Source organism: Mauremys reevesii, linkage group 1, assembly GCF_016161935.1.
Source record: "Mauremys reevesii isolate NIE-2019 linkage group 1, ASM1616193v1, whole genome shotgun sequence".
Taxonomy (NCBI): Eukaryota; Metazoa; Chordata; order Testudines; family Geoemydidae; genus Mauremys; species Mauremys reevesii.
Window position 1 is genome coordinate 149,086,923 of NC_052623.1, and position 25,354 is coordinate 149,112,276.

Sequence of the window (25,354 nt, forward strand, 5' to 3'; positions counted from 1 at the left end):
TTGTATATAACATTTCACAAAGGCGGTAAGTATTATTATCCCTATTTTACAGATGGGGAAACTGACAAACAAGGGGGCCAGAGAGGTCAAAGAGAGATGGGAATAGAAACCAACTTTCATGAGTTGTAGGCCAGTGCTTTATCAAGTAGGCCACATTTTCCTTCTGTGGTGGTCCTTGCATTGAACATTTCTTTCCCACAGAGAACACATTACATTTCTGCTCCATAGTCTGCACTGGTTTCTAATTGAATTCTTGGCAGAATTTAAGAAGTTGGTTTTGGATCTATAATGTCCTAAATGCTTTAGGTCTTGGCTACCTACAGTGCTGCTGCAGCTACAAAGAGTGGAAGTGCTTGGATTGCAAGTTGAACTGCAAATTCAATATCTGAAAGGGATAGGGCTGATTACAGGGTATTTTCATTGAAGGACCTTACCTCTGGAAGTTGCTTGTTCTGTCAGAACCCAACTTGTAATCGTCCAAGATATGCTATCAAGCTCTTCTGTTTTGCTGGACTTTAAATGAGGAGGATGGTGGGAGATATTGGTTGATTGGATAAGGTACATTATTATTTTGGGATGATTTATATATCTGAGAGTTGGGGGTTCATTTAGATCGGCAAATCACTGTTTTGGATGACTGTTAAGTCTTAGTTTTCTATATTTTAAACATCCCTAAAAGTGCCTGGAGCCTGGAATAGGCTTTTTTTAAAAAGCAAATTGAAGAAATAAATAAAAATACGCTATAACATCAAAATATATCACAAGGTAATGTACTATAATAGGTCCTATGTCTGAAGAAGCACATTTTGTCTTAGTGAGCACCATATGTAGGCAATTTGAGTAGCAGCTGTTTTCTCAAAGTTGACACAGGAAATAAGTCTCAAAAAGTGGGTAATTTTTCCTCTTAAACCTGTCTTGTTCCATTTCGCTGGAAAGAAGGAGTTGTCTAGGCACAGCATTTTCCTTGTCTTGGCATGGAACAAGGCTTAAAATGTGTGTTTATTTCAAGGGCATGCACTATCTTTTGACATCTGTGCTGGCTCTTCCCTACATATTGAGCTTAATTTCAGAATCTAGTTATGCTATTAAAAAAGAAAACCTGCTCTTCATCTGTGTCTCACATGGCACCAACTTAATTTTTACTTTAAAAACTGTTCACAATTTCTGGGAAATGTGTTCCCAAGTCTCCTCGTAGAAATTGTCTGCCACCTGTTCCAAATAGATCATGTGCCTACCTGTCTGAAATAGAAGCTATGTGGCTTTCATTTAATGACTGACTTTATAAACTGATTTAACATCTATCCTTAAAGCCTGAAATTGATTTTAAAGGACTCCCATTCTAGGCTGCCTCTCTTCCTGGAGTCAAGCTGGTTGAAACACAGAAGTCAACAGATGTTATTCTGGATTAGGTGAAATACTGTGGGAGCCATTTATAACAAACAAGTCTGTGCAAACTTTACATAAAAAGTTAAATCAAATGATATTGTATTTCCCATGACTTCCTGCGATGCGTGTGTGGCAATGGGGAAGAACATGACATTTTTGTTGTAACTGCAAAAGGCAGTTTTAATTGGTAAAAATAGTTACATGATTTCAGAATTCTTAAATGAATATACATTTTCCAAAGCTTGGGAATGTTTGTGCTCCAGAATGTTTCTAAATATCTGCTGAAGTTTTGCTATAGAAGCTCTGTCCCTGGCTCTTCTGACACATGTTTTAAAGAGGGGGAGATTGTGTCTAGGTACAATATTTGTGTGGATTGGCACAAATATTTTAGTTAGGTAAATAGATTCCTTCAGCAATCATGTTCCCCATCACAATATGCCAAGAAAGTGGTTTTCTCTCAGTTATAGCAAAATGTGTTGATTCAATTTAGTGGCAGACTATTGAAAGCTTCAGAACAGGAATCTCAGAAACAACACTGAACAGTAGTCTCAGAGAATTGAAGATACCATGCACTTTCTTTTCAATAAACCATCTAATTTCTCTGATAGCTTTTTACACTTTTGGCCCATACCCCCAGACCCAAGTCTGCTGAAGTCAATGGAAAAACTTCTGTTTAGTTCAAATCAGGAATGCTTTGAACAATATCATGCTAAAGCCCACAACAGACCTGCATGCATCTTACTGCATGGTATTTCTCCACTGCCAGTCTGATTCTTTCTATCCTCCATGCTACTTTCAGTCTGATCTTGCTATCTTTTTCTTCTCTCCCATTTCCACTTTCTGTAACCCACTCCTTTCTTCCTATTTAGTCTCTTCCTCTTGCTTTTCTGCAATAAAAAACAAAAACAAGTTAAAATAAATTACAATTTTAGAAAAGAAGAAATGGAATTAACAAGCCAGGTTGAGCATCATCATCATCCTGATCACTTTGTTTTTGTGCTGTATTCCTTTCTGCCATCCTTTGCTAGGGCTGAGGCTTCATATCTTTTTTTAGGACATAAGCTCTTCACATCAGTGATTGTGTATTCCTATGTGTTTGTCCACAGCACCAAACACCATGAGACACTGATCTTGACTGGAGCCTTTGGACACTATGAATAACAAACCACAGCAATACATTCCGATACATAAAGAGCAACATGCACCATTTAACATTCAATATATCTGGAATGTGACGTCATATGTGAGACTGGGTTTAAAAATAGGATTGCCAACTCTACAGGATTATTCTGGATTCCCCAGGATTTTAATATTAATATTTAATTAAAGATTGTCATGTGATGAAACCTCCAGGAATATGTCCCCCAAAATTGGCCATCCTATTTAAAAATGACATATCAAAGAACGATACACATTTGTAAATTGTACATACAGAGAAAATCTTTTGGTCCAGATTTTAAAAAACTTAACTGGTGACTTTGTGTACATCAATATTGGGGTATCTAACTTAAAACACTTTAAAGGGAACTGATTTTCAGAAAGTGCTAGTACCAGCCTCCTGAAAATGAAGGCCCTTTAAGGTGTCTCAGTTGGTTGGGCTCCCAAAACAACTAGTCACTTTTGAACCATTTGGCTTTTGTTTCTATATTTAAGAACATGTCCTGTTCAGCCCCCTTAATCCTAAAACTCATGTCAGACTATATGCTCTGCACAGGGATTACTTGCTTTCAGTGAAATGCAGCTATCTCCTGAGAGGTGGGCAGTGCTAGCACCACCACAGAACAGTGCAGCTTCTCCTTGTTTTTAATAAGCTCTACATATTTCTCAGTTGGAATGAAATGGATGTTTTGTAGAGGAGAAAAATGTGTTTAAATCCTGATACTGCACTGCAATACTAAGGAGTACTGTGCTATTGTTAGAAGTGATGTCTTTTGACTGAGACATTGAACAAAATTCTCGTCTGCCTCTTTTTGCTAGTTGCCCAGGTGGAAGTTGAAGAGATACTGACATACAACCAATATTCTGTCTATCAATAACGCAAATCCTTGTTTCTGAGGCTATGTGTGAGCTATTGTTTGGTGCATACTGGCAATTTGGCTTTGTCTGCACGGTTACTCAAAGTGCCCTATAAAGCCTGTTGGGATCTCATAAAGATGACAGGTACTATTTAAAACCTGATTCATTTTTTTTTCTTTCTATACAGCCTTTTTATATGACAGACAGGCGTTGCGTTCAAAATGTTTTTGCTCTTGGCCCAGTGTAATAAAAAAAAGTGAGTGTAGGCCCAGCAGAGAAGAATATGATTGTTTAGGAAGCAGAGACTGATTACAACAATGAATGACAAAAAACCTTAATTATATTAAAGGGAAAATTGCAAATGTTAGGGTTTGTTTTTTTTTTAAATACTGACTTGAATAGTTTGAAGGAACTAGTCTTGGCTTAAGCCAGGCATGGCGGGCTCATAGTCTACAAGCACTCTCCCTACTGAGTACTCTATGCTAGTGCACCTTGATCACAACCGTCAAAACCAATTGTTCCCCTGTTATTGCAGTCTGGGAATTTTCTGAGCAAAGCCTTGCAGTCATGCTCAATTCTACACTTGAATTTTCTTTTTATGTGCATGTCTGGGGACTAGCATGAGACCACCAAGCTCATTTTCTTGTGTATCCTCCTAAGGCGTAATTTAGATATGTAGTGCACTAACCTACTACAATAGCTAGCTATTGATGTTCTCTCTCTCTCTTATTAAAGCTATAGAGATTCATGCAAAATACCTGTATTACTCCATTTATATATTCTCCAAAGATTACAATTTATAATAGGTTTTCTAAAACAGAGTAGTTGTTGTTGTTGTTTGTTTTTTAATATCGGAGGAGGACATTAGGACTAATAACATACCTGTGGAAAATATCCAGCAGTAAAAGTAATCTGTGCTTTGCACACCTTTAATGTTCAAAGTGACTTTGAGTACCAATGGTGACTTTAACTATTTCCTCTGTAGTTGCCTGTTTGTTCCAGTCTGCATTTACCCTTATAAATTGCTGTTGGCGACATAATCAGTTGCTGTTTCTCAGACTACTCCTTGCAGTTTTCCCACTGATCTCACTGGTCTATTTTGTATCACTATGAAAAAAACAGCTATAAAATCTGAATAAATGGTTAAAAATGAGATTCTCATGAAGGCTGATCAAATTAATTGGCTAAAAATAAATCAGGAATACAGCTTTATCTCTATTTGAATTGAACCTGAAGAAGAAAGGTCCAGCATTCTTGTGTCACCGTGGGAAAGTTAGTTGGTTTCTCTGTCTCAGTTCCCTCTCTGTAAAATGGGGATCGTAGCATTTTCCTACCTTCCAGAGGTGTTGGCAAAATACATTTAAAATTGTGAGGTGCTCAGATGCTATGGTAATAGGAGGCATATAAGTACCTCAGATGGAGATGGATGAACGGATCTGTACCAATGTATTTGTTATACCTATGTTTTCACCAACTATTTTGGATGAATAATTATATATTAAAGGTTGTTAATATGCAGTTCATTATACATTATGTGTAGTTGGTTATGCCTATAAGTCATATGGTGTTTTTTCTGTTCCATGATTGGATGTCTGAAATGTTTTAAGAAGAGATTATGCAATAATGAACATCAATATTCCTCTTCATTCAAAAATACCCTTTTTTGCAGAAGGGTATGGGTATTCAGATGAGAAAAAAATCATTCCAAAATATTTGTATGAATAAAATCCCATATGGCTAAATGTTTGTCTAAAATTGAGTAAAATTAAAAATAGAATATCCATTTGGAACTCAAATATTCATTAATTCTGTTCTTACAGTATTCAAACAATTTGAGCTTTCAAAATCCATTTCTTCATCTGAATTTGTGGTGGAACTAATCATCTTCCCTTGCTTATAAAATATACAAATACATAAATACAGTATGAACACTCTTATTCTGCTGACACTATAGATTTTATTGACAATATGACAGATATATTGATGATTTAACAAATATATATTTTGCTGACTTTAATACAGTTTTGTAAGAGTCAGTATTATAAAAATGGGGATGGCATTTGCATTGCTGCTTAATTTCTATGGGGTGAACATAAAAAGATAAGAGTGCTTATTAAAATTGGAATGAGGGCAAGTGATAAAAGAATGATGTTACAGGGGTGCTACAGCCAGAGGTCTGTTACACTTTCCATCAAAATCCCTTATTTCTCTCTTTTTTTTATATAACTTTATTGTGAAAATTGCTTCAAGGTGAAGCTTGGTGTACAAGGTTTCAGTGAGGTTTATCCATTAAAATATATATTGCATGTATTAAAATAACTTTACTTAGGTTGACATGTCAAGTACGCAAAAATTAGGAAATGCTAGATTTAACATTTCCCATAGCACCTTAATTTTGCCTCTTTTAGTGTCTATTCTGTGTGCTAAATGAGGCAGGGGTGCAAAAAATGTGATTGTATAATTAAAGATTGTAACAGAAAGCATATGCACAATGGGGCAGAATTAAGGTTTTGTGGACAACTATAAATCTGGCATATCCTAACTCTTGAGTGGTTGACATTGCAAACTCAATAATGTTCTTTTAACTTAGTATTTTAAAGTAATTTTCTAGATGTGTTTTAAGGTAAAAATAAAATTTGGTTATATGCAAGCACACAGTACTACACCACAACATCATCAGGGTTTGAGCTCGTAATATCCACCTGTACAGTTCAGACTGCTACTACATGAACAACAGCACTATGTTATTTTGCACCAAGAGAAGGCTGTTATCCCAGAGGGGACCCTGTATTGGGTCCCAGGGTTGGTCAGGTGTAGCCTGCCCTTTCTTTCCCTACTACTACACCAGTTGCTTCAACATTTCCCAGACATTCCCAGAGTTGCCAGGGGGACAAAAGGGATAGTTTACCCCAGCCGCCCCCCGCTCCATTTTAGAGAGCCCCATATCCCGTGGAATTTGAATGAGTGGTGTTGTGACCTGGCATGTGGGGTTGTAGTGCCACTCAGGTATTAACCAGTCTCCCCTCTGTCAAAGGAGGGATAGTTGCATCAAAACTGAGTAGTGCTGCAACCCTGAGGAGCTGGGCCCACCCTCTGCAGGCTGAATGTGAGGTGGCCTCACTCTGCACAGCACCCAACCTGGCCCTTCAATTCCCAGGTGGGGAGAAGGAAGGATGGTGGACTCAGTTGCTGATTTTACCCCCCCCCCAACCTCTTTGTGACCCTGGGCATTCTCAGTGCCAAAATTTTCCAGAGGTTTGCAATCAAAAGAAGGGAATAGTGATTTGCAACTGTTTGCAAAACCTGAATGGAATTTCATGTTACAAAGAAAAGGCACTTCTCTAGCAGAGGGCTTCCTCTTTGCCAAATTTCAAAGGACTTCTGCAAACAATCGAGGTCCTAGAGCCTCTCTCTCTCTCTCTCCAAAAAAAAAAAAAAAGAAGCTTCAAGAAGTTTTTTATAATTAAGGCCCTACCACTTTAACAGCTGTGAAAAACATGTGACAGACTGTGAAATAAGCCCTTCCCTGTAAAATCTGATCTCCCCGAAAACAGTCGGGCTGGAGAGGAACAGGATTTGTCTTTCCCCTGCATGGCTGTTATCTTGGAGATCAGACCCGCCTCCACAGGCAGTGTAGAAGTGAAGGTGGTACCACCTTCTGCACCGCAGCAATCCCAGAGCTGTGCTCCGGGCTGCCACCCCCCATGGCTCTGGCCGGGGCTTGGGGCACCCAGGCTTGTGCCTGCTGCTTCCCATGGCTCCTCCTGTGGCTCAGGGCATCCTAGTTCCAGAGCTTCCACCCTCCCCCTGCAGCTCTTTCATGGGGCTTCCACCCGCCGCTAGCTCCTGCCCAGCTCAGGGCAGCCCCCCCGGGCTTGGGATGCCCGAGATTCAGGGTTGCTGTCACCCACACACCACCCCCTCACCCCCCGTCAGCTCCTACCCAGGCTCTGGGTGCTTGATCTCCAGGGCTTCTGCTCTTCCCTCCCTCCTCCCAGGGCTCCTTCCACCCCCTGCAGCTCCTGCTAGGAGCTCAGGGCAACTGGGCTGGAGGCTATCCCCCCCCGTGGCTCAAGCCGGGACTCGGGGCTTTCACTCCCCGAAGCTCCTGCCTGAGCTCCAGGCTTCCTCCTGCCCCATGGCTCCAGCTGGGGCTCAGGGTGCCCGAGCTCAGGGCTGCTGCCCCTCGCAACTCCTGCCAGATCTGGGGCACCCATTTTTCAAATCGGCCCATACGTTAATCCACCACTGACCCTGACTATCAGCTAGGAGCCCCTGGCTGGGGTATTCCCAGCAGTACTGGTGAGATGGGAGCCTCCTCCAGCTGAAGGAAACTCCACACCTGCTCCCTTCAGAGCTGAGTTCTGAAGGCAGTACAGAAGTGAGTATGGCAACCCTGCAACCAGGGGCGGCTCTAGGCAAAGCAAGCAGCTGCTTGGGGCAGCCCATTTGCAGGGGCAGCAGCTGGCAGGGTTCCAGCCTGGGAGCTAAGAACCAACAGGGGGCCCTGGGAGCTGTAGTTCCTTGGTTAGCTCCCTGCCTATAGAGCCAGCCCTGGAGCAGGGAAAGAACTGCATTCCCTTGGCCGCTATCAACAGGAAAGGGAAGGGGAGGTAGTATGAAACCTCATGCTGCAGCTTGCTGTGAATGAAGAGCTCACTGCTAGAGCGGGATGGCACTGGGAATGGGGAACGAGTGTGCCCAAGGAGTAGAAGGCTTTGGCCCAGATGTCCCCTTCAGAAGACATCCCCAGACCGGATTAGGGATACTGGTGTGACTTCACCTTGCAGCCCCCAAAGAAGGAATTTGGTGGACTAAATGGACAGTGCCCCTCTCTATCTGAAGCCTAGCAAGGGAGGTATGTGGATCCCACTAGAATTTAAAATGAAAAGTAAGGGAGGGGAGGCTTTACTGGACCTGGGCAGCTTTAGATACAATACCAGGCACGTAGGAGGATTTCCACCTCTGAGCCATGGATGCAGAAATTGACTTTTTCCTTTCCAGATTTAGCTAATATTCAGAAAGGGAATCTAGCACCTGCCTTCCAGATTTGAACACCTCAAAATTCAGGAGTGCTCAAGCTGAAGTTGGGCAGCTGTTACTTCATTTCTCCCAAATCAAATATTCGGATCCACTGTAATTTGCTGTAGAAAAAGTAGGATAAAATAGAGCAAGAAATATGTTCCCGGTGGTTTTTAGGACTGGAATTGCTATTTTCAACAGTAATTGCCTTTTTTTTTTTATAGTTTTATTTGTTTAAAAGGAAGACAGTGATATTGCATTGGCAAATTCCCCATAGAAAGAAAGAGTGGAACAAAAGAATAATAAAGGCACCTCAACTTTTCCTCATTTATGGAGGACAGTCTTATAATATGCATCCAGATATCCTCCAATCACACGAGCAGAAAATTGTTCCACTTTACTGCAGTTCCGTAAACATATGGGAACCAGTCCTGTCTGTTCTGTGCACATCCAAAATTCCTGCAGAATGACCTGCCCTGGGAGCAAGTTACCAGTGACCCAGGGCTGGGGCGGAAGGAAGGTGCAGGTGAGGGGAGGAGAGCCCAGGGATGGGGCGGCAGGGGGCGGGTGGAGGGGCAGAGCCCAAGGCTGGGGCGGCAGGGGGTGTGTGGGTGGGGGGGCCCTGGTGAGGGGGAAAGGAGGATCCCAGAGCTGGGGCAGCACGGGGGGGAGGAGAGCCCAGGGCTGGGGTGGCAGGGGATGCAGGTTGTGGGGGAGAGCCCAGGGCTGGGGCAGCAGGGGGGTGCAGGTCGGGGGAGGCCCAGAGCTGGGACGGCAGGGGTGTGCGGGAGGAGCTCAGGGCTGGGGTGGAGGGCGGCCAATTTTTTTTTTTTGCTTGGGGTGGCAAAAAACCTAGAGCCAGCCCTGCCTGCAACCCACCTACAACAGCTTTGGGACCCCACCGTTACCATGAAATTTCAGATGTAGACATCTGAAATTGTGAAATTGACCAATTTTAAGACCCTGTGGCCATGAAATTGACCCAAGTGAACCGTGAATTTGGTAGGGCCCTGTTTAGTCCCTTTAATTATAGAGTAGTCTGTAGTGCTTCCCCAATAACAGGTGAGTTGCTGCTGAACAGATGTGGGATGACATGTATTTTGGGGTTATTAGTCCCACTAACACCTTTCAATTTTGCCAAATATACTAGATTATTAGTTCTATAGACCAAACTCTAACAACTCAGCTCAACATGTACTGTAAAATTGTACAGTAGCCAAAGGAATAAAATCCACTCCAGTGATGAAGGGTGCCAGTACCACAGCAAGTATGCAGTGTAGCATGTGCTGTAGGCTGCTCCACCCCACACTGTGGATGGAACTGATGATCTACATACGAGCCACAAAGAATCCATAAAAGGCCGTTCTTCCTGTGGCAAGCTGTCTGATGACCTTTGAAAAGACACACTTGTGTCTGGTATGGCATAAAATCACAAACTGATTTGGTAGCCAGAATCAGCACTGTTATATGTATCAATACAGTAGGGGACAAATATAACCATCTACAGTATGCTATATAAATATATACCAAAATACCAAGACACATAACTAGAACAAGGTGAAATTATTTCCAAGTAATAATTTATATGGCAAAAAATGCCAAAAAATGCCGGATCTTTTTGGAGGGTGCCTCCTTTCTCATGTTTAGCCAGTGATTAGGGTATTTACTGGGGATGTCGGAGACAAAGGTTAAGATTCCTATTCTGGAGCAGGGACTTGAGTAACCCCTCCAAAGTGAGTGACCTGATCACCAGGCTATAAGGTGATATTCTGTCAATCTGTTCTGTTGAAGCTGTTCCATTTTGAATAAAATACTTCAATAGTCATTGGGCCAGAAAGGAAGAATGGCTTTATATCCTAATGGTTAGAGACTTGCCTGGGATGATGGAGACACAAGTTCAAGTCATTCCTTCAAAAAGGTTTATACAAAGTGGAACAGCTTCAATAGCCGAGACTGAGAAAGACCCAGAATTCCAATAATCTGATACGGCACTCACCTACGAGGCAGGAGTGTCTCCTGCATCCCACATGACTGCCTTAATCAATGGGTTATAAGTTGGTCCAATAAAAGATATCACCTCACCCACCTTGTCACTAAAGCTAGACATTCTGGAATACAATAAAACATCTGGCTTGTTTTAAAAACCCCCAGCAACAATCCATTATTCTCTGCAGTACCTGGCCAGACTCAGAATATCCTGGAAGATAAAATATGTACATGTATATAAATCATCATGAAGACATCTCTGAATTAACTAGAAACCCAGGTCTATGACTAGGACAGATCTTTACAGAGAGCACTCCATCAGAAAAAAAGATGAGTCCTCAGTGAAGCTTCGCTCTTAATAAATCCACTGACTCCCTAGCTCCCTGCCATAACTCTGGAGAAGTGTTACGGATATCTGTTCTTGACTCTTTTATTTTACCCTTGCTGGTTCCACTTTTATCTTCCGGTACTCCTTAACCTGTATTGTTTCCCTCATTTCCTCTCTTCCATCCTGCTTTTCTACTCTTACTTTTTTATTTTATAGCAGCCTTGAGAAACATTGCTTGAGAGAATCACAGAGAGGCAACTAATGGAAAGAGGTCATTTTTATGAGGGGTTTAGAGGAGGTGGGTGTGGCTGCAGGATTTACAGAATCAGGAACACTGTTCCAGGCAGAGCATAGATGAGACATGAGATGAAGCCTGGAGTCACTCACAGGAGTCAAAGTAGAATATAGTAATGTCAGCTGAACTGCCAAAAGCCTGGACCCTGCTGAGAAGGAAACTTTAGCAATGAAATGTAATTAAAAGTGAATCTGCACTGGCTTTTGGAGATCAGGATGCGGAGTTTCTGCCTTAAGAAGAGCTCAGAAGCTTAAAAGAGTGAAGGTGACTGGAAAGGAAGATAATCATTACTACATAGTTTCTCTGGGTAAAGCAATGAGTTATTCTGTGGTACCTTTGGGTCAAATTTCTGAAAAGGTAAGGTGTTTGGAAAATGGATTTTAATGGATTTGTATAGCCTCAAGCAGAACACTGTGGTGTGAAGCCAGGTGAAGTTTTTAATGACTCTGGCTCTCCCTAGTTAGCACATGTTGTTACTCAATATTCTGAATTCTACAGATGGTTTTAACAATCTCCGGAAAATTTTGAGTACAATGATATAGGTGGTGGATATTTTGCTACTCATGATACAGTATCAGCTAACAGTATGAACTTGGGAAATGGCCCTTCTTCCACAAATTACAGTAGAATTACTCATGCGAGAAGTATGTCTCAGAAGGCTCACCTTCCAGAAGTAGCATCTTCAGGAAATAAGTCACTACCAGGTAGTTTGGCTTATCTGGGTATTTTGCAGGGAGAAGCTGCAGGAACCAGGAAGAATCCAATATTTATGTTTCTCTTCCTCTTCCCATGGTTGATACTAGTTGCAACCCTCAGTTGTAAAAGGAACAGCAAAATAAAATGAACTTCTGTGTTCCCTCCTGCCCAACTTTAAAGTGTAGCAGAGCAATCATTATTATTCATTCAGAAATATTTACAGAGAGAAAGAACATATATCAAAACAAGAAAATGTATTTCATGCTCTGTTTTTCTGTGAGCATTTATTATCATGTGAAGATTACTTTGGTTTTAAAACTATTTTCTTTCCATAGGAATAGATTGGATTGCTTAGCTCTCTGTCTGATTGCTGTCATGCTGAATCATTCTCAGGATAATATTGTTCTGTATAAAATATCTCACACGTTAAAACAGAGGCTTCCTTTTACATTACAATATATCTGAAAATACTTCTGAGTTCTGTTCTTTATTCCTAAACCTGAATCAGTTATGCAAGCAACCCCTTTGTGGCTATGGATCCCCTTTCCGACACTCATCCACAATTCTCAGTTAAAAACTAGACAAAATATTTTATTTAGAAACAAGTCTGCATATACTTCATATATATGTATGCAAAGTATAAACACATACAAAATAGCATGTACTCAGAATTCCATATTTCTGTCCTCTTGTCCTTTATGTTTGTTTAATTTGCATGAGAATATGATCTTTGTTTAAGAATTCAACTGTTCCAACTGCTGTTTCATTATTATTATGAGACATCACAATTGGGCTACTGTGGAAATTTTTATGGTGGAACCAAAGGAGGATTATAACTTCATGTGGGTCTTAAAAGTAGGAGTAGATGAATTTGTGAGAATCAAATGTTATTTTCAGGCATATGGTTTCATAATAAGAAATGAGAGAATGCCATCTCTACCCCTAATCATGCCCATATGTAGGATGAACCTGGCCCTACTGAAGTCAATGGGAGCTTTGCCACTGATTTCAACGTGGTTAAGATTTCATTCATGAAGTCTGACCAACAAAACATGCTTATAATTCAGAAAAAGTGTTGTATACATTTCCCCTCTAAAACTTTGAATATGGCATCCATAAATCCAGCTCAACAAAGCCCTCAGTACATATTTTAATTGGCATACTACAATCTGCATCATCAGTTAAGATCTCAGTGTTATGTTGCCCTTTTCTCTTTCAGTAATTGGAAAAGGAAATATATTATAGTTATTTGTCTCTTCCAGAAAGACTAAAAAAGAGAGAAGTTACACAGATAACTTTGATATTATGGAGTAGTGGTAGTTGCTCCATAACTGTGGTTGAAGCTAATTTCTCACCATAAGCCTGATTTTAAAATAAACAAATAACACCCTCCTCCCCCCCCAAAAAAGGAGAAATAAAGACAGACACATCCTTCTAAAAATAGCAATGTAGACTTTAGGGCTCAGACTAGAGCCGAGGGTCTCAGACCCTGAATTCCAGCTTGAGCCTGAATACCTACACAGCAATTTTATAACCTCACAAACTAAGTGCTGTTAGCCTGAGTCAGCTGACCAGTGCCTAACCACAGCCATGCCAGGGGCATTTTATTGCAGTGTAGATATACCCTCTGTGGGGGGAGGGGGAGTCACATGACTGAAGCTTACAAATGGTGCCTGCTCTAAATACAAGCAGCTGACCTTTATTAGGGAGAGACTCAGGTGCCAGGAAAGACCTGGGAGTTGGTGTTCCACACTAGTCCAGCAGAAGGCCTGAGAGGCAGACAACTGTGAGAGGCAGAGCTGGCTTGGAAGAAGACTCAAGAGGGGAGAGCTAAGAAGCTGTGGGAGAAGTGAGTGTGAGGACTGTGAATAATATCCAGGAAGGTCTACTAAATGGTAGAAGATGGGAAAGCTTCAGATAATTTGTATTTTGAGTTTATTGGGCTGAGGTTATTTCTAGAGCTGGGCAGAATCTTTTAACTGAAACCTCTTTGGTGAAAAAATGCAGGTTTGAGTCAACCTAACATTTTTGAAAATTTTTGTTAATATTGGCAAATTGTTTTGATGGGGAAAAAAACAAATTCCAAAATGAAACATTTTGCTTTTTGATTCATAGACCTTTTTTATTTGAAATTATCTCTATTTTTATTCTTATTTTTTTAAAAATGCTCAAAAGCAAAAGGAAATGTTGAAAATATTTGGTGTGGGGTTAACCAAAAATGACTTTTTTTTTTTTTTGAAACTGCCAGTGAACTGAATGATTCACCCAGCTCTAGTTGTATCTTCTGTTATTTAAATAAAGCTAACCCCATGGAAAAGGTCTTGAAGTAGGGGGTTTCTTGGGTTTTTAGTCTGCCATTATTCTACAAACTGGATACCTAAGAATAGTGAATCTTGGCAGGCCACAAATATTATTCTCTAATCTCTTAAAAAAATTTCCAGCAGATCTTTAACTTTTATATAAAAAGCCATCAGAGATGGCAGAAAGGACCAAAAAGTAGTATCTCCTCTGCTGGTATTACACTGCCATTTTTAGACTGATCAGGGCAGTGTCAGGAATAGGATGCTTTTAGCTAAATAAATATGGCAAGAGATTTTTTTAAAAAAAAAGAGAGGCATATAGTATAAATTGTTCTTAGTGTCCAGACATTTAAAACAAAGCAGAATGGGAACACAATAAATAAAAATATATCAAAATGTTTAATGAATATAAAATGTACAAGCTCTTATGCTTTCAGTCTCGCTTTGTCAAGGGATTTCTGACTGAAGTACATTAGTAGGGTGGCAAGTAAAGGATAGACTAGATTAAGCTTCACACTCACTGAGATTGTAAATGCTTTTGGGCAGCGTAGTTCTTTATTCACTTATTTTTATTATACAATCTTGTGACTAGGTTTTAAGCCAATGCTTAATAACACTGTGCCTAGGCAGTAACAGTATGAGTTTTTCTGTATTTACCACATGGTGTATTTTAGGATGTGAAAAGCTAAGAATGTGAGATTAGAATGTGAAAAGCTAACCCACTGGTATGTTTGTCAAAGCTCAAGAAATGGACATGTTTTGTACAGCCCTAGTTAGGTAAAATCACTTGAACCTGTCCACTTAGGTATGCCTTCTCCATTCTTATTACTGCTGTTCACAATCTACATGGATTTGGATTTTCATTTCCAGACACACTGGATGAGTCAACCTTCTGAGGATTATAAACAGTAGCAAGGTGTTGATAACCAAGCTAAGGAATGAAAAGATGTCATCATGGTTTCCAGCACCCTTCTGTGCTTCACACTCATGCTGCTCTGCTCACTGGGGCAGCTGAAGATCCTACAGCCTATTTATTTTACATCTCCGACTTGTTTGCAGAGGGAGAGACAAAGAATGCAATTTCATATGCATGTAGTTACAGACTAGTCTGACTTCTCAAACATGTCACTTTCTGATTGGGTCATACCACAAAATATGGAAAGCAGTAATTTGCTTGTGTTGGTATCCTAATTTAGCTGGAATTTCTTTTTCAACAATACTCTATTCCTAGCTCTGACATATTTTAAAATTTACAACATCTTCAGGCACATCTGTAATATATCATTTAGAATGTTCATGTAAGAAGAATGGCATCTTGGGTGAGATCTTGGGACATTCACTTAACTTTCCTGTCCCCAATAAGCAACATGGGGATAAAATAACATCTCAAAGAGAATATTGTGAGGTTAAATGTATTAACTATTGGGAGGTACTTTGAGATCCTTGGATGGAAGACACACAAAAATTATAAAATTTATTGAGTCAAATGCTGGAATTCTTATATGTATTTTACTTGTGTAAAATCTCTATTAAGAACTTCAGGATTTTTCCATTATTATAAAAACTCAGAGTGTAAACCTCATTATATCAGGGTTATTTATTTCCCTGTCTTCTCCATCCCCCCAGTAGTTTCTAATTTGCCATTAGGGAAGGGACTACCACAAAACAAGTGTTTTCACAGGACTCTGGTATTTCCACTTCCAGTCCTAGATGTACACAGGAAATGCAGAGCAGTTTTTAATTTTATTTGTAGGGCTTCATACCATCCAAGAGGGATTGATTTCCCCCTCTCTAGTCCTACTTCCAAAGGAAGAGAATAACTGGCCTGTGAATTGCCAAATCAGTCTAGGAAAATGAGTGTCTAAAAACGTGTTGAATATATCAAACAATAGGTCATAAGCATCACTAAGGATAGGTTATATATTCATTTTAAAGTGGTCTCAGAGCAGCTGTGAGGGCAATCACAAACTTCCTGGGGTTTAGAGTGGTGGCATCTGGATACTACGTAGAACCTGAGGTGGCCTGCTTGATTTTTTTTTTCTTTTGAAATATTTGGGAGGAGGCCTAACATCTTCACTCTCCTCCAATTTTATGTTTCAGAAAGAGGTATGGGAAGGATTCCATAGGCATCTTCTTTATATCCATATTTTTGAATATTCAAAATAAATACTGTCCTCCATTGACAACTCTAAGAGATACTTTTTGGTCTCTCATGTTCCATTACAGTATCACCCTATGCAGAGAAGTACAAATTGTTCTAATTAGGTCAAAATATTAATGTATCCCCTCTCCACTGATGATATAACAATTGGTAATTTGCTTGATGTATTGTACCAACTGTTTAACAAAAGAAGCTAGTTTAGCGTATGACACAAAGGTACAGAAACTTTCACACTTCACCTGTAGGTTGGGAACTATTGTTTATACTCATATTGCTTCAGCATGTGGACTGGAAGGAGACAGAGAGGCCACTCAGCAAACTACTTTATTTCCAAAATGAGTGTTTTCATTTAAGTTATATAAAAAGTAGATTGAATCACTGTATGGGATGTCCCAGTTGTACAGTTGTTCCAGTACCTCTGTATGTAACAAACCAGGTAGTAAATACTCCTTCATAAGAACCCATTTTTGCATAGGCACTCTGGCTTGAACTGCTTTGCTCAGGCAATAGAGACCATTTTTTATGGCCATCTGGCTTCGGTCAGATCCTCTGCCAATTCATGTTTGCTCTGTCTGTTTCCTTTCTATTTAAACCATTAAAACAGTATTCCCGCTTTAGCTCCATCCTGGTTACTAGGGAAGCAAAGTGATATGAGCACCAGCCACTCATAATGGGAAAGTAGAAGATAAATAATAAACTCCCCAGAAACTGGTATTGATATTTGAGACTGCAGCACTACATTTCTGCCAGCATGCGATATAAGTGAGGTTTTAAATTTGCAGTCCTTTGATCTCACTCAAGTGGAAAAAAAAGGTTTCTCCCAGCAGAAAGCAGGCACTGATTTCTTCTCCTGAGACCAGAGGAGGTTGTCTTTAAAGAGGAGTTTTACCCTAAGGTATTAAAGGGTTAATGTTTCTATCTCTGTGGTGTAGTTGGTAGAAGGATGGAGGGAACCAACTCCACATTGTACATCCTGCCACTGGGTTTCTCCTTCTCCTCCTCTATCTGAGGAATCCATGTGGAACTTCCTTAGGGAAGGGATTTGGTGGTATTAGGATATCTTTCTGGTTTAACCTTTTTCTGCCTCCCTGAGCCTGCTTTTCTTCTGTGGTGATTTCTCTGTCACAGGGACCTTTGGTGAAATGTTCTTGTGACTGAACATTGTCAAATTACTGAACTCTGTATTTTACACATTTGGGCACTATGAACATACTAGGGTGAAATTCAGGCCAGTTACAAGTGGCTGTAATTCCATACTTTCACTCACCATGCAGACTATGCATAGTGTCTTAGCTTCTTGACTGATGCTGTAGTTAAAGTTAGCTGTGGTGCTTTTGCAAATGTCCCAGATGTAAGTGTAATTCCCAAGAGCAGCTTTCCATTAAAATCCTTTTTTAATAGCAAATTGCTTTCAGTAATCGTATCTTTCTGCACAATATGTCTGTGTACAATAATACTATGTGTGCATGTTACTTCCAATCTCATACACGTGCTCCAACAGATTCAGTTCTATTTATATCTGAGTCCCCAGTGAACCCATACGAGAGGTTACAAAAATTGCGTGTACTGGGAAATTTGCTTTGAATTTTTTATTACTAAACCCTAACTTCTGCTAAAAAGTTTTGTGGAGAAATGATGGAATTCCACTTTATTTTAATCATTTGAGCATTGGGGTAAATGACATTTGAAGATCTTCCCAATGTGGTGTGTTTTCATAGTATACTTTAGCATTTCTTTCTTTCTTTTTTTTTTTTGAGGAATTGAAATTTTATGAAAATGTGGGAAACAATGTTGTCTTGAATCTAGTGCCTTCAAAAAGAATGAGTTTGAATCAGACTTTTAATGAGTCAGAGAGCAAGAGAGTGCTGTGTAATACAAGAAAAAAATCTTACTGATTTACTCACAAGGGAAGCCTTAATGATTACTTTTGAGTCGTATAAAGGGAAAATGTCTGCTTTCTAAAGGTAATTCTTTGTATCACAGCATCAATAAAAATTCCAAATCTGTAGCTTCTTTAAACACAAGCACTTTAAGAGTGGAAGTTGGAGCAAGGCATAGGTGCTCCTTGCCTATCAGCAAATATTACAATCAGTGAGGGACTACATTGTATAAACCTGACATCCTCTTCAGTTGATACTGATGAGGACAAGGGGGAGTTCAGGATTACACTGTGTGTACCTATTATTTTAGGAGAGGAGAGAGCTTTAAAGTTACCACTTCTGAGAAATGAAGCATACAATAAAATAGCTCAGTACTTCTGGTGTGATTAATATGAATGTGCTAATTAAAACAAATATCTTGTGGGACTTGTGCACACTGTTATGGAAATAGGGCATAGCCACAACGTGGTGCTCACAGAAGAGGAGAAAAGCAGTGTTTCCTTCAATCTCTCTGGCTCCCCTACTTCAGAGCCATCAGATCGAACCTTTCTGTGTTCTTATAACAAGAGGGCACGCACACACATTCTCTTTCACCTTCCCTTCTCATTCACATGTACTCTGTGTGTGCTTTTTCTTTCTTCCCCCTTCCTCCTCCTCCTCCACTTACCTGTTTCAAAAACAATGGGATTTTAGATGCATTTTTTGTCTTAAAGTACTGTTGCCTGTTCCTTCTCATTACTGCATTGCATATACTTTCAGTACTTTAATAAAAAGAACAACAGCTGCACCTGAGGCACTAGAACATAATCTAAATGGATTCTGCATTTTTCAACACTAGACTCTGACTTGGGCCATCTTCAGAAGTTAAGATGAGGAGCAAAGCTGACCAGCACACCAATTAGGTTCCATCATTATGTGAGGGGGGCAAAGGAAGAAATAAAAATCTGTAAGGCCATTATAAAAATAATAATCAGTTGAGAGGTTTATTCTCGACAGGTTACCCACTGACAATTTTCCTAAGCAAGCCCCTTAAAGCTGAATTATGACTGCTTTGGGTGCTAACAAAGTAAGGTGTCTAGAGTTTAAGATCAGGTATCAGGGGTAGCTATATTAGTCTGTATCCACAAAAACAACAAGGAGTGTGGTGGCACCTTAAAGACTAACAGATTTATTCGGGCATAAGCTTTTGTGGGTAAAAAACCCACCAGGTGCATCTGAAGAAGTGGGGGTTTTACCCAAAAAAGCTTAAGCCCAAATAAATCTGTTAATCTTTAAAGTGCCACTGCACTCTTTGTTGTTTCTGTAGAGGTTATTGGAAAAGAGGAAATGTTTCATAAAAAGATCCTTGATTTTCTGGATCTCTCTGCCCCTTAGGCTCCAGACTGCTACAGTATAAATCTGTAGATCAATAGATGTTATATACCTCCTGTCTTCTGTATTAAGCTTAATAGTTAGTTCCATAAGGGTTTCAAGTTCTGGCAGTGTTAGCTATTTATTTTAATTACAGGCAGATGACAATTACTAGCATTGTTTTGTTAATATTAATAACGCTACCATTGTATTTAGCTGAGTTTAAATGAACAGTGCTCTTAATGCTTTAGATGTAAGTGTTAGCCTTTCACAGCATCCAATAAATAATCCTAGTTAGTAATAAGCATTGGAACAAAACCTGGTATTCATGAATTATCAGCTGAAAACATTTTAGATGATCATCTTCATTATCCATATGTGTCTGTAATGAAATAAGGTTAATTCATAGTAATTGCTCTTTCTTCTATTTATAAACATAAAAAGTTAATAGCTTGGTTGAACCTCTATTATATTAGTAATGGTAAAATATTGACAAAGACACTGAGATTTCTACCAGTTTTGTGGCCACAAACCCTGAATTCCCCCTGCAATTACATGTATTAGAGGCATCAATTAACAGGAGGAAAATTGCTTATAATGGTCCTTCTTTTATTAAACACTATGTGTTATAACAATGTTATAAACCAAATTATACTACTTATATCTCTTACACCAAAAGACTTCCTGAGGGAAGAGTATTTCTGCATTGTGTAGACTTAACATTTCTGGATGGATTTTGTCTAGTGCCATTTTACAGTTTGTGTAATAACAATTGACCTTAATAGTAAAAATAGAGATGGTCAAGAATTGAAATATCCTATCAAATCCATCCAGATGTGGGTAATGCCTAGAAGTTCCCCACTCAGATGTCTGTGACTTCTAGAAAAATCCACTTTTCCCGTGAAAACACTGAGGGAGGAAAAATTTCCTTTCACATCATTTTTTAAACTTTGTCTCTAAAGGTTGTATTTCTGGGAGTGGAATAGCAACAGCGAGCTACTGTTCACCCATGTTGTAACATCATTTCCAGAAATATGGTTGTGGAAATTGATAAGATTCGTGTAAACAGGCTAGATATTCCTGAGTCATCAAGTCATCTGGATTTAGGCCAAATACAGAATCTTTATGTAATCTCTTAACACTTCAATGTTTGGAAATACCTGAGATGATTTCATCCTTTTATTTAACCTATTACAATGCTAAAAATGTTGCCTCCAACCCTTTCTAAAGTTAACAAGTAATATAAATGCCCCATATTCAACCAGAGTAGGTTGCCTAGGGTATAAGTGCAAAATTTTAAATTTAAGCAATAATGTTTTAGGCACAGTGTCCAACCGATCAGAGAGAGATTCAGTGGGCCAGAATACAGCACATAACCAAATAAAAGCAAAACAAAATGGAAACATTTTATGAAACTATCCTCTATGTATTTCTCTCTGTCTCTTTTGATCAGGTGATGTTGCTCTCCATTTATTGTTGTCCTGGGGGGTTACCTATTTAGCTCATGAGTTAAAACAGGTTAGTTAAACCAACCTGGTAAACTCTGTTTAGTGTTGTATTTCCACTATTTCATGGAAAACTTGCATAGATCTCCACTAATAACTATTTATAAAAAATGCTCTAGTCGGCAATGTTTCTTTATAGCCTACCACTCAGACCACTTTTTTTTTCTCACAGTACTGTAATTGACAGCTTGTTTGATTAAATGCCACAATCCTGTGACAGAATTTATGTCCATGGAGGGGTAATACCTTCCTGTTCCTTTTGCTTCTACTTGGTACGTAGGCAACTCTGCTGTGGTGGAAATAAATACACTAGATTTGTGTATAAAGATACTCCAAGTGCTTTGTTTTATTTACTATTATTGTTGGTTTTCAGTCTCAATTTCTTGCTACAGAAGGTATGTGTCATTGTTACAGCTTCTCTATCATACTAATGGGTAGTGTCTTTTTATAGTGCCTTAAAGATGTTAGTTTTGTGGCTTCATATATTCAAAACTGTAAGAGAAACACAAGGAAATTAAAATGTCAAAAAGACAGAGGTAAGCTGGTCTTAAATGAATGAAGAAACACTAGCTGACTCCTGAGCTTTACTATCTTTCACTTAAAGTTTTCACTCCTCTAAATATCTTGATGATTTTATATTTAAGAGGTATTGCATAGAATACTGCAATACAGTCTGTGTCTATTCATGAAAGCTTGGGTCCTAGCATGCAGTACTCTAACTAGATTCCACTTTATGGCAGTTAGATACATCTCCAGGCTCCTTGTGTGCTTCCAATCCAACCTCTAGTTGGAAAAATCAGGGATTAAAAGTAGAGCTGGTTGAAACTTGAGGGTTTCATGTCACAAGATATTTTGGAATTTTGCAATTTGATTTTTATTCTGAACTGGAATGAAAGCAAATCTAAATCAAATTTCTCGTGAACTGAAGATTCTCCCCCACCACACACAAACCCATTTTTTTTTTTTGAAACACTGAAACATGGTATTCCCAAAATAAATGATTTGAAAGTGACACTCTCTTGTCGGTTTAACCACAGCAGGGTGGTGGCCCAGCCCTTAGAGTCCTGGCAGACTCCCTGCCGCAGATCCTCCCAGCCCTGAGAATCCCACCTCCAGCTGGGACTCCCAGTGCTACTGCCGTAGAATGGAAACCCTGCCAGCCCGCAGAGCACTAGTTCTGGCATCCCCAGAGTCCTGGCTCCAGCCATGAGAGTCCCAACTCCAGCCAGGACTCTGGATGGACTGATGAGCTCCCTGCTGGACCTGTGGATCCTGAAATGCTGACAGGTTTCAAAAGGAAAACTGCCTATATTTCAATGAAAGTTTTGTTGTGTATGTAATAGATTTGGCAAAATATTTTGCTTCAGAAAAATTCCAGCCAACTCTAATTAAAAGTAGCATTACTGTACTACAATCCTTTGAGCTGAGAGACCAGCCTAACTTGGGCAACCGGCTAATATGTTTGTCTAAAGATATCCAAGTCTTCCTAGACAAACTAATAGTGGCTACAGTTTCTGACATATTGATGATTCAGACAAAACTCATAATCTTGGGAAATTTCACTAGCAATGGAGACAGCTTCTTTGATATGACAATCCCAAGCTTCCTGTCTAAACTCTCCATGTTATGTTTACCACTGGCAGGGACCCAGACATGTTGCCTGGACTATACCCTCGGGATAGGTAAAAGGCACAAGAACTCCCACCCATGAATCCTGGTTCGACCAGTTTCTTCTCAAGACAGACAGAAAAACTTCCTATACTACATGTCAAAAAGAAACCATCACCATAGTCTGCTCTAAAATGCTGTAAGGCCCTACCAAATTCCAGTGCTTACTTATAGGAAAAAGAAATACCCAACCAAGAAGCCAAGGAATAGAAGCATTAGCAAAGCACTACAACTATAAGAACATAAGAATGACCATAGTGGGTCAAACCAATGGTCCATTTAGCCCAACATCTTGGCTAATAAGCATTGATGGATCTATCCTCCATGAATGTTTCTAGTTCTTTTTTTAACACAATTATAGTTTTGACCTTCACAACATCCCCTGCTATGAGTTCCACAGGCTTCTTGTACATTGTGTGAAGAAGTACTTCCTTTTGTTTGTTTTCAATCTGCTGCCCATTAATTTCAGTGGGTGACTCCTGGTTCTTATATTATGTGAAGGGGTAAATAACATTTCCCTATTCACTTTCTCCATACCGTTCATGATTTATAGATCTCTATAATCTCCCCCTTAGTCATCTCTTTTCCTAGCTGTACAGTCCCAGTCCTTTTAATCTTTCCTCATAGGGAAGCTGTTCCATACCCTTAATCATTTTGTTGACCTTCTCTGTACCTTTTTAATTTCTAATATATCTTTTTTGAGAAGGGATGACCAGAACTGCACAGAATATTCATGGTGTGGGTGTACCATGGATTTCTATAGTAGCATTATGATATTTATGGTCTTGTTAGCTATCCCTTTCCTAATGATTCCAAACATTGTTAGTTTTTTTTACTGCCACTGCACATTGAGCAGATGTTTTCAGAGAACTATCCACAATAACTACAAGCTCTCTTTCTTGAGTGGTAACAGCTAATTTAGACCCCATCATTTGGCATATATTGTTGGGATTAGGTTTTCCAATATGCATTCCTTTGCATTTATGAACAATGAATTTCATATGCTATTTTGATGCCCAGTCACCCAGTTTTGTCAGATTGCTTTGTAATTCTTCACTATCTGCTTTGGATTTAACTATCTTGGGTAATTTTGTATTATTACCAAAATTTGACACCTCACTGTTTGCGCCTTTTCCAAGATCCTTTTATGAATATGTTGAACAGTACTGGTCCCAGTACAGACCCCTGAGGACATCACTATTTACCTTTCTCCATTCTGAAAACTGGCCATTTATTCCTACCCGTTGTTTCCTATCTTTTAAGCAGAGAGAGGGTGCATGAGAGGATCTTCCCTCTTATCCCATGAGAGCTTACTTTAAGACCCTTTAGGGAGGAACCTTGTCAAAGGCTTTCTGAAGGTCCAAATACATTATATCTACTAGATCATCCTTGACCAGATATTTGTTGGCCCCCTCAAAGAATTCTAATACATTGGTGCTGCACGATTGCCCTTCACAAAAGCCATGCTGACTCTTCCCCAACAAATCATGTTCATTTAGGTGTCTAATAATTCAGTTATTTACTATAGTTTCAACCAATTTGCCTGGTACTGAAGTTAGGCAATTGCCAGGATTGCCTCTGAAGCCTTTTTTTAAAAATTGGTATCACATTAGCTATTCTCCAGTTATCTGGTACAGAAGCTGACTTAAGTGATAGGATACATACCACAGTTAGTAGTTCTGCAACTACTCCTTGACTGTTGCTAATAGACACTCTTGGCCTGTTTCTCCAGTTTTGTGCTGAGGCAACTCCATTAATTTTGGTGGAGCAAACTGGCAGAGAACCATGTCTTTTAATATTAAAATATGCCTTTGCACCTCATTGCCCACATAAATCACTATGTTTTTCACAAAAAAACAAGTGAAGGAAGAAAACATGGTCTAAGGAAGGCAGATCAAATCAATCAGTTTATTTTTGCTTTGATGGAATAAAAGGTGCTTTTTGTTTCTATTTTAAATCCTGGGGGAGTACTCTAATACTAAAATAAGGACAAAGTAAATAGATGATAGATTTTACTCTATCCTATACTAACATCATAGTATGAACAATACAGTCACTGAGTTGAAACCAGTAACTCTGGAAGATTCCGTAAACTGCTTTAGAGGACACTGAGAATTTATAATTTATTAACATTTGTTGAAAATTCTTAGAGAACAGTGCTTTACCATATTACCCCATTTTTTTGTTTACTTTTTGTAGCAAGCACCTTAAAAACAAAACTCAAAGCAAAGAGCACCATATTAGAGGTTGGATGATTTGCAATAAATCGTTCATTTTTTGAATGTCAGCATTTCAAAAATGCTTTCATTGGACACATCATTTTATGACTGGGTGAGTATAAGTCTTTGCTTTCTGGAAATACTTGCTTAAATGTTTAGGTTATGGTAAACATTCCAGCCAATAAACTCATTAGTTAGACTATTCACAGAAAGTAAACACTAGGGGACAGCCCCTCAGATGGTGTAAATTGTTCTAACTTCATTGAAATCAGGGAAACTATGACTATTTACATTAGCTGAGGGTGTGCCACAAAAGGGCTTCAAATGCAGTCAGTGAACTTATTTTAAAACCTCACACAAATATTAGTGAACTTTGTGTGTATTCCCCGCCCTAGATATAATGTCACAATGGGGGGAAAAAACGTGTGCAGATGACAGTGTAAAAAGCATAGTGTCTGTGATTATTTTGGAATGCTATACTGCAAATGTCTTAAGAAAAAAATATCCTGGTTTGAATCCTTCAGATACTGTCAACTATAAAT

At 39.3% G+C, this 25,354-nt stretch overlaps 1 protein-coding gene across 2 annotated transcripts in view; it reads left to right on the forward strand.

The window, feature by feature from the left end:
- IL1RAPL1 (interleukin 1 receptor accessory protein like 1) overlaps positions 1-25,354 on the forward strand; it is a 1,175,651-nt gene that overhangs the window by 705,545 nt on the left and 444,752 nt on the right. The window contains exon 1 of one of the 2 annotated variants that reach the window (XM_039511397.1): positions 13,441-13,578. The exons of the other annotated variant lie outside the window; for it this stretch is intronic. The gene's annotated coding sequence lies outside the window, so the exon portion shown is untranslated. Of the gene's footprint in view, positions 1-13,440; positions 13,579-25,354 lie in introns of those variants that run through there. 2 annotated transcript variants of the gene reach the window in all.